General features: G+C 42.4%; 1 non-coding gene across 1 annotated transcript; it reads left to right on the top strand.

Moving 5' to 3' along the window:
- Positions 1-9,925: 9,925 nt before the first annotated feature.
- TRNAG-UCC (transfer RNA glycine (anticodon UCC)) lies at positions 9,926-9,998 on the top strand. Its single transcript has one exon. It is a non-coding gene; the product is annotated as a tRNA-Gly (tRNA).
- Positions 9,999-10,605: the final 607 nt, after the last annotated feature.

The raw sequence follows: 10,605 nt of genomic DNA, 5'->3' as shown, positions 1-10,605 counted from the left end.
CAAGTGGGCTTGAGATAGATTGGAAATGGAGAGCATGAGAAGGGATGAAGTCAGCAATCACATGTGTATGATTTGGGCAGCTTAAAAGAGAAAGGTACCACTCGAGATAGGAAACACGAGAAGAGGTTGGGTTGGGGAGTGTGGAGACTGAATTCACACATAGCTATCTCGACTTTGAAGTGTCTTTGAGAAATCCAGTTAAAGTTATTAAGTAACCACATATATAGGTCTAGAAATCAGGAGTCTTTTTTTTTTTAATTGATGTGTAATTGATTTACAATATTAATTTCAGGTGTTCACTTCAGTCTATCAGTAGTGTCCAGCTCTTTGCGACCCCATGGACTGCGGCACGCCAGACCTCCCTGTCCATCACCAACTCCCGAAGTTTACTCAAACTCATGTCCGTTGAGTCGGTGATGCCATCCAACCATGTCATCCTCTGTCGTCCCCTTCTCCTCTCACCTTCAATCTTTCCCAGCATCGGGGTCTTTTCAAATGAGTCAGTTCTTTGCATCAGGTAGCCAAAATATTGGAATTTCAGCTTCCACATCAATCCTTCCAATGAATATTCAGGACTGATTTCCTTTAAGATGGACTGGTTGGATCTCCTTGCAGTCCAAGGGACTCTCAAGAGTCTTCTTCAACACCACAGTTCAAAAGCCCCCCAAAATAAAGTCTGTCACTGTTTCCACTGTTTCCCATCTATTTGCTATGAAGTGATGGGACCAGATGCCATGATCTTAGTTTTTTGAATGTTGAGCTTTAAGCCAACTTTTTCAGTCTCCTCTTTCATTTTCATCACGAGGCTCCTTAGTTCTTTTTCACTTTCTGCCATAAGTGTGGTGTCATCTGCATATCTGAGGTTTTTGATATTTCTCCTGGCAATCTTGATTCCAGCTTGTGGTTCATCCAGCCCAGCGTTTCGCATCATGTACTCTGCATATAAGTTAAATAAGCAGAGTGACAATATATATACAGCCTTGACGTACTCCTTTCCCGACTTGGAACCAGCCTGTTGTTCTATGTCCAGTTCTCCCTGTTGCTTCCTGACCTGCATACAGATTTCTCAGGAAGCAGGACAGGTGGTCTGGTATTCCCGTGTCTTTAAGAATTTTTCACAGTTTGCTGTGATCCACACAGTCAAAGGCTTTGGCTTAGTCAATAAAGCAGAAGTAGATGCTTTTCTGAAACTCTCTTGCTTTTTCCATGATCCAGCGGATGTTGGCAATTTGATCTCTGGTTCCTCTGCCTTTTCTAAAACCAGCTTGAACATCTGGAAGTTCATGGTTCATGTACTGTTGAAGCCTGGCTAGGAGAATTTTGAGCATCACTTTACTAGCGTGTGAGATGAGTGCAGTTGTGCAGTAGTTTGAGCATTCTTTGGCATTGCCTTTCTTTGGGATTGGAATGAAAACTGACCTTTTCCAGTCCCATGGCCACTGCTGAGTTTTCCAAATGTGCTGGCATATTGAGTGCAGCCCTTTCACAGCATCATCTTTTAGGATTTGAAATAGCTCCACTGGAATTCCAATACCTCCACTAGCTTTGTTTTTCCTAAGGCCCACTTGACTTTGCATTCCAGGATGTGTGGCTCTATGTGAGTGATCATACCATCGTGATTATCTGGGTCATGAAGATCTTTTTTGCATAGTTCTGTGTATTCTTGCTACCTCTTCTTACTATCTTCTGCTTCTGTTAGGTCCATACCATTTCTGTCCTTTATTGAGCCCATTTTTGCATGAAATGTTCCCTTGGTATATCTAGTATTCTTGAAGAGATCTCTAGTCTTTCCCATTCTACATTGATCACTGACGAAGGCTTTCTTATCTCTCCTTGCTATTTTTTGGAACTCTGCATTCAAATGGGTATATCTTTCTTTTTCTCCTTTGCCTTTCACTTCTCTTCTCTTCACAGCTATTTGTAAGGCCTCCTCAGATAACCATTTTGCCTTTTTTCATTTCTTTTTTTCTTGGGGATGGTCTTGATCATTGCCTCCTGTAGGATGTCATGAACCTCTGTCCATAGTTCTTCAGGCACTCTATCAGATCTAATCCCTTTATCTATTTGTCACTTACAGTTTATAATCATAAAGGATTTGATTTAGGTCATACCTGAATGGTCTAGTGGTTTTCCTACTTTCTACAATTTAAGTCTGAATTTTGCAATAAGGAGTTCATGATCTGAACTACAGTCAGCTCCAGGTCTTGTTTGTGCTGACTGTATAGAGCTTTTCCATCTTTGGCTGCAAAGAATAGAATCAATCTGATTTCATTGTTGACCATCTGGTGATGTCCATGTGTAGAGTCTTCTCTTGTGTTGTTGGAAGAGGGTGTTTGCTATGACCAGTGCATTCTCTTGGCAAAACTCTATTAGAGACTTTGCCCTGTTTCATGCTATACTCTAAGGCCAAATTTGCCTGTTACTCCAGGTGTTTCTTGACTTCCTACTTTTGCATTCCAGTCCCCAGTAACGAAAAGGTATCTTTTTGGGTGTTAGTTCTAAAAGGTCTTGGAGGTCTTCATAGAACCGTTCAACTTCAGCTTCTTCAGCATTATTGGTCAGGGCATAGACTTGGATTACCATGATATTGAATGGTTTGCCTTGGAAACGAACAGAGATCATTCTGTTGTTTTTGAGATTGCATCCAAGTACTGCATTTTGGACTCTTTTGTTGACTATAATGGCTGCTTCATTTCTTCTAGGTGATTTTTGCCCACAGTAGTAGATATAATGGTCATCTGAGTTAAATTCACCCATTCCAGTCCATTTTAGTTCGCTGATTCCTAAAATGTCAATGTTCACTTTTGCCGTCTCCTGTTTGACCACTTCCAATTTCCCTTGATTCATGGACCTGACGTTCCAGGTTCCTATGCAGTATTGCTCTTTATAGCATCAGACTGTACTTCCATCACCAGTCACATCCACGACTGGGTATTGTTTTTGTTTGGGTTGTGTCTCTTCATTCTTTCTGGAGTTATTTTTCCACTGATGTCTGGTATCATATTGGGCACCTACCGACCTGGGGAGTTCCTCTTTCAGTGTCCTATCTTTTTATCTTTTCATACTGTTCATGCGATTCTCAAGGCAAGAATACTGAAGTGGTTTGCCATTCCCTTTTCCAGTGGACCACATTCTGTCAGACATCTCCACCATGACCCATCTGTTTTGGGTGGCCCCATACGACATGGCTTAGTTTCACTGAGTTAAACAAGGCTGTGGTCCGTGTGATCAGATTGGCTAGTTGTCCGTGACTGTAGTTTCAGTCTGTCTGCCCCCTGATCCCCTCTCACAGTTCCTACCGTCTTACCTGGGTTTCTCTTACCTTGGACATAGGGTCTCTCTTCATGGGTGCTCCAGCAAAGCATAGCTGCTGCTCCTTACCTCGGATGCAGGGTAGCTCCTCTCGGCCACTGCCCCTAACCTTGGGCATGGGATAGGCTCTCTGGGCTGCTGCCCCTGACCTATTTTTCTGGGCTTCAGAATCACTGCAGATGGCAATTGCAGCAATGAAATTAAAAGACACTTACTCCTTGGAAGGAAAGTTATGACCAACCTAGATAGCATATTAAAAAAGCAGAGACATTACTTTGCCAGCAAAGGTCCATCTAGTCAAATCTATGGTTTTTCCAGTAGTCATGTATGGATGTGAGAGTTGGACTGTGAAGAAAGCTGAGCACCGAAGAATTGATGCTTTTGAACTGTGGTGTTGGAGAAGACTCTTGAGAGTCCCTTGGACTGCAAGGAAATCCAACCAGTCCATCCTAAAGGAGATCAGTCCTGGGAGATCAGTCCTTCCAATGAATATCCAGGACTGATGTTGAAGCTGAAACTCCAGTACTTTGGCCACCTGATGCGAAGAGCTGACTCATTGGAAAAGACCCTGAATCTGGGAAAGATTGGGGGCAGGAGGAGAAGGGGACGACAGGATGAGATGGTTGGATGGCATCGTTGACTTGATGGACATGGGTTTGGGTGGACTCCGGGAGTTGGTGATGGACAGGGAGGCCTGGCGTGCTGTGGTTCATGGGGTCACAAAGAGTCAGACACGATTGAGCGACTGAACTGAACTGAACTGATGGGAGTTCTCTTTTTAGTTTTTTGAGGAGCCTCCATCCTGTTTTCCTTAGTGGCTACACCAGTTTTCATTCCTATCAGCAGTGCAGGAGAGTTCCCTTTTCTTCATATCCTCATCAATACTTGTTTGTAGACTTTTTGATGATCGTCATTCTGATAGGTGTGAGATGATATCTCATCATTTTGATTTGCGTTTCTCTGTGGACGTGAGTTTGAGTGAACTCCGGGAGATGGTGATGGACAGGGAGGCCTGGCGCGCTGCGATTCATGGGGTCGCAAAGAGTCAGACACGACTGAGCAACTGAACTGAATAATTAGCAATATTGAGCATCTTTCCATGTGCCCGTTAGCTATCTGTATGTCTTTGGGACAGGAGATTTTGTGGTGGAGTGGAGATAAACAGGGAGTTTCTGGGATACACCTGATGAGGATGAAAACACAGACCAGAATGAGTTTACCTTGGAGGACAGTATAATGCAAGAAGTCTACAGCTGAGCCTTGAGGAACTCCACCATATACTGGTAGTTGTAGGTATTTCTACAGAGGAAGATGAAAAGGAAGAGTTCAAAGAAGTAGGAGGAAAACAGGGATGTTATAATGGGAGAGAGGGTGGCCAAAGGTGACCAACCTTTGGTATTGCTGGGAGGTCAAGGTAGACCTGCACAGAAAAACAAGCATTGTGTTTATTGACAGTTTATTGTGGACCTTAATGAGGCTGTTTCTGTGGTGTGATAGAGGCAAAAAGCAGGTTGGAGTAGGCTGAGTGGTCGGTGCATGAGAGAAGGATATGGATCCAAGAGTACAGACAGTTCTATTGCTATTGCAGGCAATATTGAATGCTGTTTGACATGAATGGGTTTTGCTTTTTTTTATTACAGGATTAAAATTGCAAAGCACAAAACATTCCTGTGTACCTCTGGAAGATACTTCTGTAACAGAGATGATCTTTTACTCTGAAAAGGAGTTTTATTTTTGGTTATTGAATATATTCTTGAGATGTGGGTTACTGTTAATAAAATCAACAGTTACTTTTGCCAACTGCTGGCTTACTTGCAAACAATCTTTCAAGCCCACTAAAGGGTGATCAGTTATGCATTTTCTTATCTCTGTTACCACTAAAGTTAAAAAAGGGGAAATAAACCTACCACGAAAAGGACCAGTCTGGGGGCAGGTGAGTCCCTGTGGAGCAGGGCTGGCTTGGACCTCAGAATCATGGCTCCCAGTCCAAACTCTGCCTTTGACCAGGGTGGCCTTTGGCTGTGGGGAAGCCCCTTGCCTCTTGTTCTCAGTTTCTTCACTTGTAAAATGAGGGCTTGGATCCAAATGATTTCCAAGGAACCCTCCATCTCTGAAATCCCCTGAGTGTGCTTTTTCAGATTAAAATTATAATTTCTCATTTGCTTATATTGAGAGTATATTAGATGAAATTAATGAGAAAGATTTTTTTGGTCCTTGTGAGAGCTGGTTTCTTGTTCATATGCACTTTGTTTCTCATATATTCTGTTTTTAGAAAGTATGCAAAATGTTAAGTGGATTTATTTTTATAAAATACTAGAAGACATGATTTAATTTGATTTATCAAAGCTGCTTTACACTTAACATGAAATCCCAATTCACATTGGGAGGTGAATTATTGCCAATTTAATTATTTATAGCTATCTGGAGGTTATTTTTGCTATACTGTTTTTAATTTGGAAAACAGCTCATCACCCAAACCATAGTAATTCACATTTTTCTATTTAACTAAAATCTCATGAACACTAGGCATGCCACATGAGCAAGCCTGCATATTTATTTAACCAGACAGCACTATGTCTTTTTTAAAGAGGACTTTAGTCTTTAGAGCCATTTTAGATTCATATTCACTCTAAATTTTGATTTTTTTCACTACTCATATGAGATTATTTTTCCTTTTAAAGTGAAATGATCCGAATCAACCATATGTATTCATTTTTTTTTCCTGTTTTCATTTTGTCCTTCAGTTCAGTTCAGTTCAGTTGCTCAGTCGTGTCGGACTCTTTGCAACCCCATGAATTGCAGCACACCCGGCCTCCCTGTCCATCACCAACTCCCGGAGTTCACCCAAACTCATATCCATTGAGTCAGTGATGCCATCCAGCCATCTCATCCTCTGTCGTCCCCTTCTCCTGCCTTCAATCCCTCCCAGCCTCAGAGTCTTTTCCAATGAGTCAACTCTTCACATGAGGTGGCCAAAGTACTAGAGTTTCAGCTTTAGCATCAGTCCTTCCAAAGAACACCCAGGGCTGATCTCCTTCAGAATGGACTGGTTGGATGTCCTTGCAGTCCAAGGGACTCTCAAGAGTCTTCTCCAACACCACAGTTCAAAAGCATCAGTTCTTTGGCGCTCAGCCTTCTTCACAGTCCAACTCTCACATCCATAGATGACCACAGGAAAAACCATAGCCTTGACTGACAGACCTTTGTTGGCAAAGTAATGTCTCTGCTTTTGAATATGCTATCTAGGTTGGTCATAGCTTTCCTTCCAAGGAGTAAGCATCTTTTAATTTCATGGCTGCAGTCACTATCTGCAGTGATTTTGGAGCCCCAAAAATAAAGTCTGACACTGTTTCCACTCTTTCCCCATCTATTTCCCATGAAGTGATGGGACCGGATGCCATGATCTTCGTTTTCTGAATGTTGAGCTTTAAGCCAACTTTTTCACTCTCCACTTTCACTTTCATCAAGAGGCTTTTCAGTTCCTCTTCGCTTTCTGCCATAAGGGTGGTGTCATCTGCATATCTGAGGTTATTGATATTTCTCCCAGCAATCTTGATTCCAGTTTGTATTTCTTCCAGTCCAGCATTTCTCATGATGTACTCTGCATATAAGTTAAATAAACAGGATGACAATATACAGCCTTGACATACTCCTTTTCCCATTTGGAACCAGTCTGTTGTTCCATGTCCAGTTCTAACTATTGCTTCCTGACCTGCATAGAAATTTTTCAAGAGGCAGGTCAGGTGGGTGGTCTGGTATTCCCATCTCTTTCAGAATTGTCCACAGTTTATTGTGATCCACACAGTCAAAGGCTTTGGCATAGTCAAGAAAGCAGAAATAGATGTTTTTCTGGAACTCTCTTGCTTTTTCCATGATCCAGCGGATGTTGGCAATTTGATCTCTGGTTCCTCTGCCTTTTCTAAAACCAGCTTGAACATCAGGAAGTTCACGGTTCACATATTGCTGAAGCCTGGCTTGGAGAATTTTGAGCATTACTTTACTAGCGTGTGAGATGAGGACAATTGTGCGGTAGTTAGCGCATTCTTTGGCATTGCCTTTCTTTGGGATTGGAATGAAAACTGACCTTTGCCAGTCCCATGGCCACTGCTGAGTTTTCCAAATTTGCTGGCATATTGAGTGCAGCACTTTCACAGCATCATCTTTCAGGATTTGAAATAGCTCAACTGGAATTCCGTCACCTCCACTAGCTTTGTTCGTAGTGATGCTTTCTAAGGCCCACTTGACTTCACATTCCAGGATGTCTGGCTCTAGGTTAGTGATCACACCATCGTGATTATCTGGGTCGTGAAGATCTTTTTTGTACAGTTCTTCTGTATATTCTTGCCACCTCTTCTTAATATCTTCTGCTTCTGTTAGGTCCGTACCATTTCTGTCTAACTTTGGTCATCCCTAATTACCCTTGTCCCAGCAGCCTTCCACCTATTCAGTTACTACCTCATCTCCACTACTTTTTGCAATTTTTCAGTTTGAGGTGATAGATGAAGGCAACAGTATCACCAGTGACTGCAAGGTCATACCTGGGTCTTGGAGCTGGGCATCTGTATGAAGGTTCTACAGATACTCTATAAAGGACATAGGAAAAACTCACTCTTATAATGGTCCGGGACCTCTGTAAAACCATAGGAAGATGGAGCATCACTAGAGGGCTTCCCAGTGCCCACACACACAGTTGTATGGACATTGGCCAGAACCTGTGTGCTGAGAGGAAATGCCTTGTTATAATGAAATGATTGCCATGGAGAATTCAGCCAAACAGGGGACTGTTCTTCTGAAATCAAGGAACATCTTGAGAACATCCAGTGCTTGTACTCAAACCACATTTCTCATAGGGATGTCAAGCCTGTGAACCTCTTATCCCTCAAACTCAATGCTTTTCTGAAACTCAGGGATTTTGCCACGGAAACAAGCTGAAACTTCCGTGTACTCCTCCCCTGATGGAGCACCGTGTGGCTCTAGAGAAGCATGGCCTGTCATCATGGAGACTTGACGAGTGCCCATGGGTGCAAACGCTATCCTGTTTATCTCCTTTCTAACCCAGTCTTGGTCTCCTCTGTCCTGCTGTGAAGATGCACAGGTTAAATTATCCACTAAGGAGGAGCAGCAGGCACCTGGGCCCCAGCCGTGCCGCCTCGTTACGATGACCAGCGTGGTTAAGACAGTGTACACCCTGCAGCCCTCCTGTGTGCTGAGCAGTGGTCTGCCTGCAGATGCACAAACTAAAAAAATAAAAAAAAAAATTATCCACTAAGAACTGCAGGAATTCTTGTGCTCTGCATCACCCTTCCCATCTCCCTGTCTTTCATTCCTCCTGTCTTTTATTCTGTTATTCTGGATGGGCCAGAACCCAGAGGTGACAGGCAAAGGATAAGGACTTATCCTTTGACAAACTTCTGGACTTGATGCCTGTGATGTTGCCGCATGCCCATTAATTCATGTTGAAAGTTCTCTGGATGAGCAAGGATTCTCCGTTAAAGGGAAAAAAAGCAACATCCATTAAAGTAGTATTCATATAAGTAGAATCTCATCTTGCTGAATAAAACCGTAACAGTTACCGTTACAAGAGGATTGTCTCGACATCTTGGCGTGTAGCCCATAACCACTCTGTTTTGCTAATAATAAGCAAATTGCTTTGCAGAGATGTTTCTTTAACTGATGCATTTCCTAAGTGGTTTCCTGTTGGCCTCTTTTTCCTTCCTGTTCTCTAGCTTCAAATATACAGCAAACCTCCATCCTGACCTTTACTCTTTTACTTTCTTAGAAGATCCTTGAGAGCAGAAAACTTGTCTGTCAGCCATTGGGCAGAAACAGTGTCAGGTACTTACTAGACATTATCTTTCACTGTCAGCTCTAAGTTGGTAATTCTCAAAACCACATCTTTAGTTCCATGCTCTTATCCGTGGTTCATTGTTGTGCTTTCCACTGAAAATTATGTTCATTAAAAAAAAAGCAGTTTACTCAGGAGAGAGCTCTTCCTAAAAATAACCAGCATATATACTCTGCAGAGCTGGAGCGTTTTGTGTACTTCCCATTTCATCATACAGAATACTGAAAAGCCATGTACTCAAGGGGAAAGTAAAGGAAAATAATTTTCATTGCTTCTTCAAGGATATTCTTAACTGACTTTTAAGTGAAACTGGCTTTTTCTTTTCCTGTGAGTGCATGGAGCTGAAGAATAGTATAATGACTGCTAGTATAGCTGGTTCCATGACTTCGTGCCAAGGTGCCGACAGTTTCACCCACTGTTGCCTTTGCACCATCAGGGCAAAAGTCAACATGGTGAAAAAAGCAAAAGAAGTCTTAGTGTTATTATGAAAAGAGTTTTGACCTTATAAGACCTTTCCAGGGGTTGCATGGACCATACTTTGTGCCTTCAGGATATCATGGTAAACCACTGCCTTCAGGATGTCAGGATGTCATGGTAAACCACTGCCCTGTGCCTTCAGGATGTCATGGTAAACAAGACGACAATGTCGCTGCCCCTGTGGAGCTTACATTCTAATGATGGAAGACAGTCGACAAGTGGTGAGGTAAACAGGGTGACTTCATAGGGTGATCAACTCTGTGAAGAGCGTAAACAAGAATGTAGAGGACTTCTCTGGTGGTCCAGTGGTTAGGACTCTGCCCTTCCATTGCAGAGGACACAGGTTTGATCCCTGGTCGGAGAACTAAGATCCCACGTGTTGAGCGGTGTAGCCAAAAAAGGGAAAAAAAAGAATGTGATAGACAGTCATGAGGGATGGGGGAGGGGCTGTTTTTGAGAAGGCCCCTCTGAGGAGATGACATCAGCCTAGAGCTCAAGGATGAAAGGAGATCTGCCATGTGCAAAACTGGGGAAGAGGATCCTAGGAAGATTATATATAGCAAAGGCCAACATCCTGAGACAGGAAAGAGCTTGACATTTGAAAGAGACAAGAAAGAAGGTAGTCAGGATGCGATAACAGCAGGATTATTTATGGCCCTTAAAATTCCTGTAGGAAATTTCCATGTTGTTATCATTAACAATAATAGTATATGTATTAATCTATGGAATCTTTGCAATAATCTTGTTATCTCCATTCTACTGATGAAGAAACTGAGGCCTGCAGAGAATAGGAAAGTTGGTGTCAGAGCTAGTACACCAGGCTGTGTGGCCATGGAACCTATACTCATAATTTAGAGCCTGTTTTTGAGAAAACAATTACTTAATAGGTAAAACTTTTTTTGTTAGTGCACATAAACCCTTGAGGGTGTGTGTGTGTATAATATATCTAACGTGTCAACTACAAATTGGCA

The sequence above is a fragment of the Bos javanicus genome, chromosome 5 (genome assembly GCF_032452875.1).
Source record: "Bos javanicus breed banteng chromosome 5, ARS-OSU_banteng_1.0, whole genome shotgun sequence".
NCBI lineage: Eukaryota > Metazoa > Chordata > Mammalia > Artiodactyla > Bovidae > Bos > Bos javanicus.
Note: the sequence above shows the minus strand (reverse complement) of the source record. Positions and strands in the feature narration are given on the sequence as shown.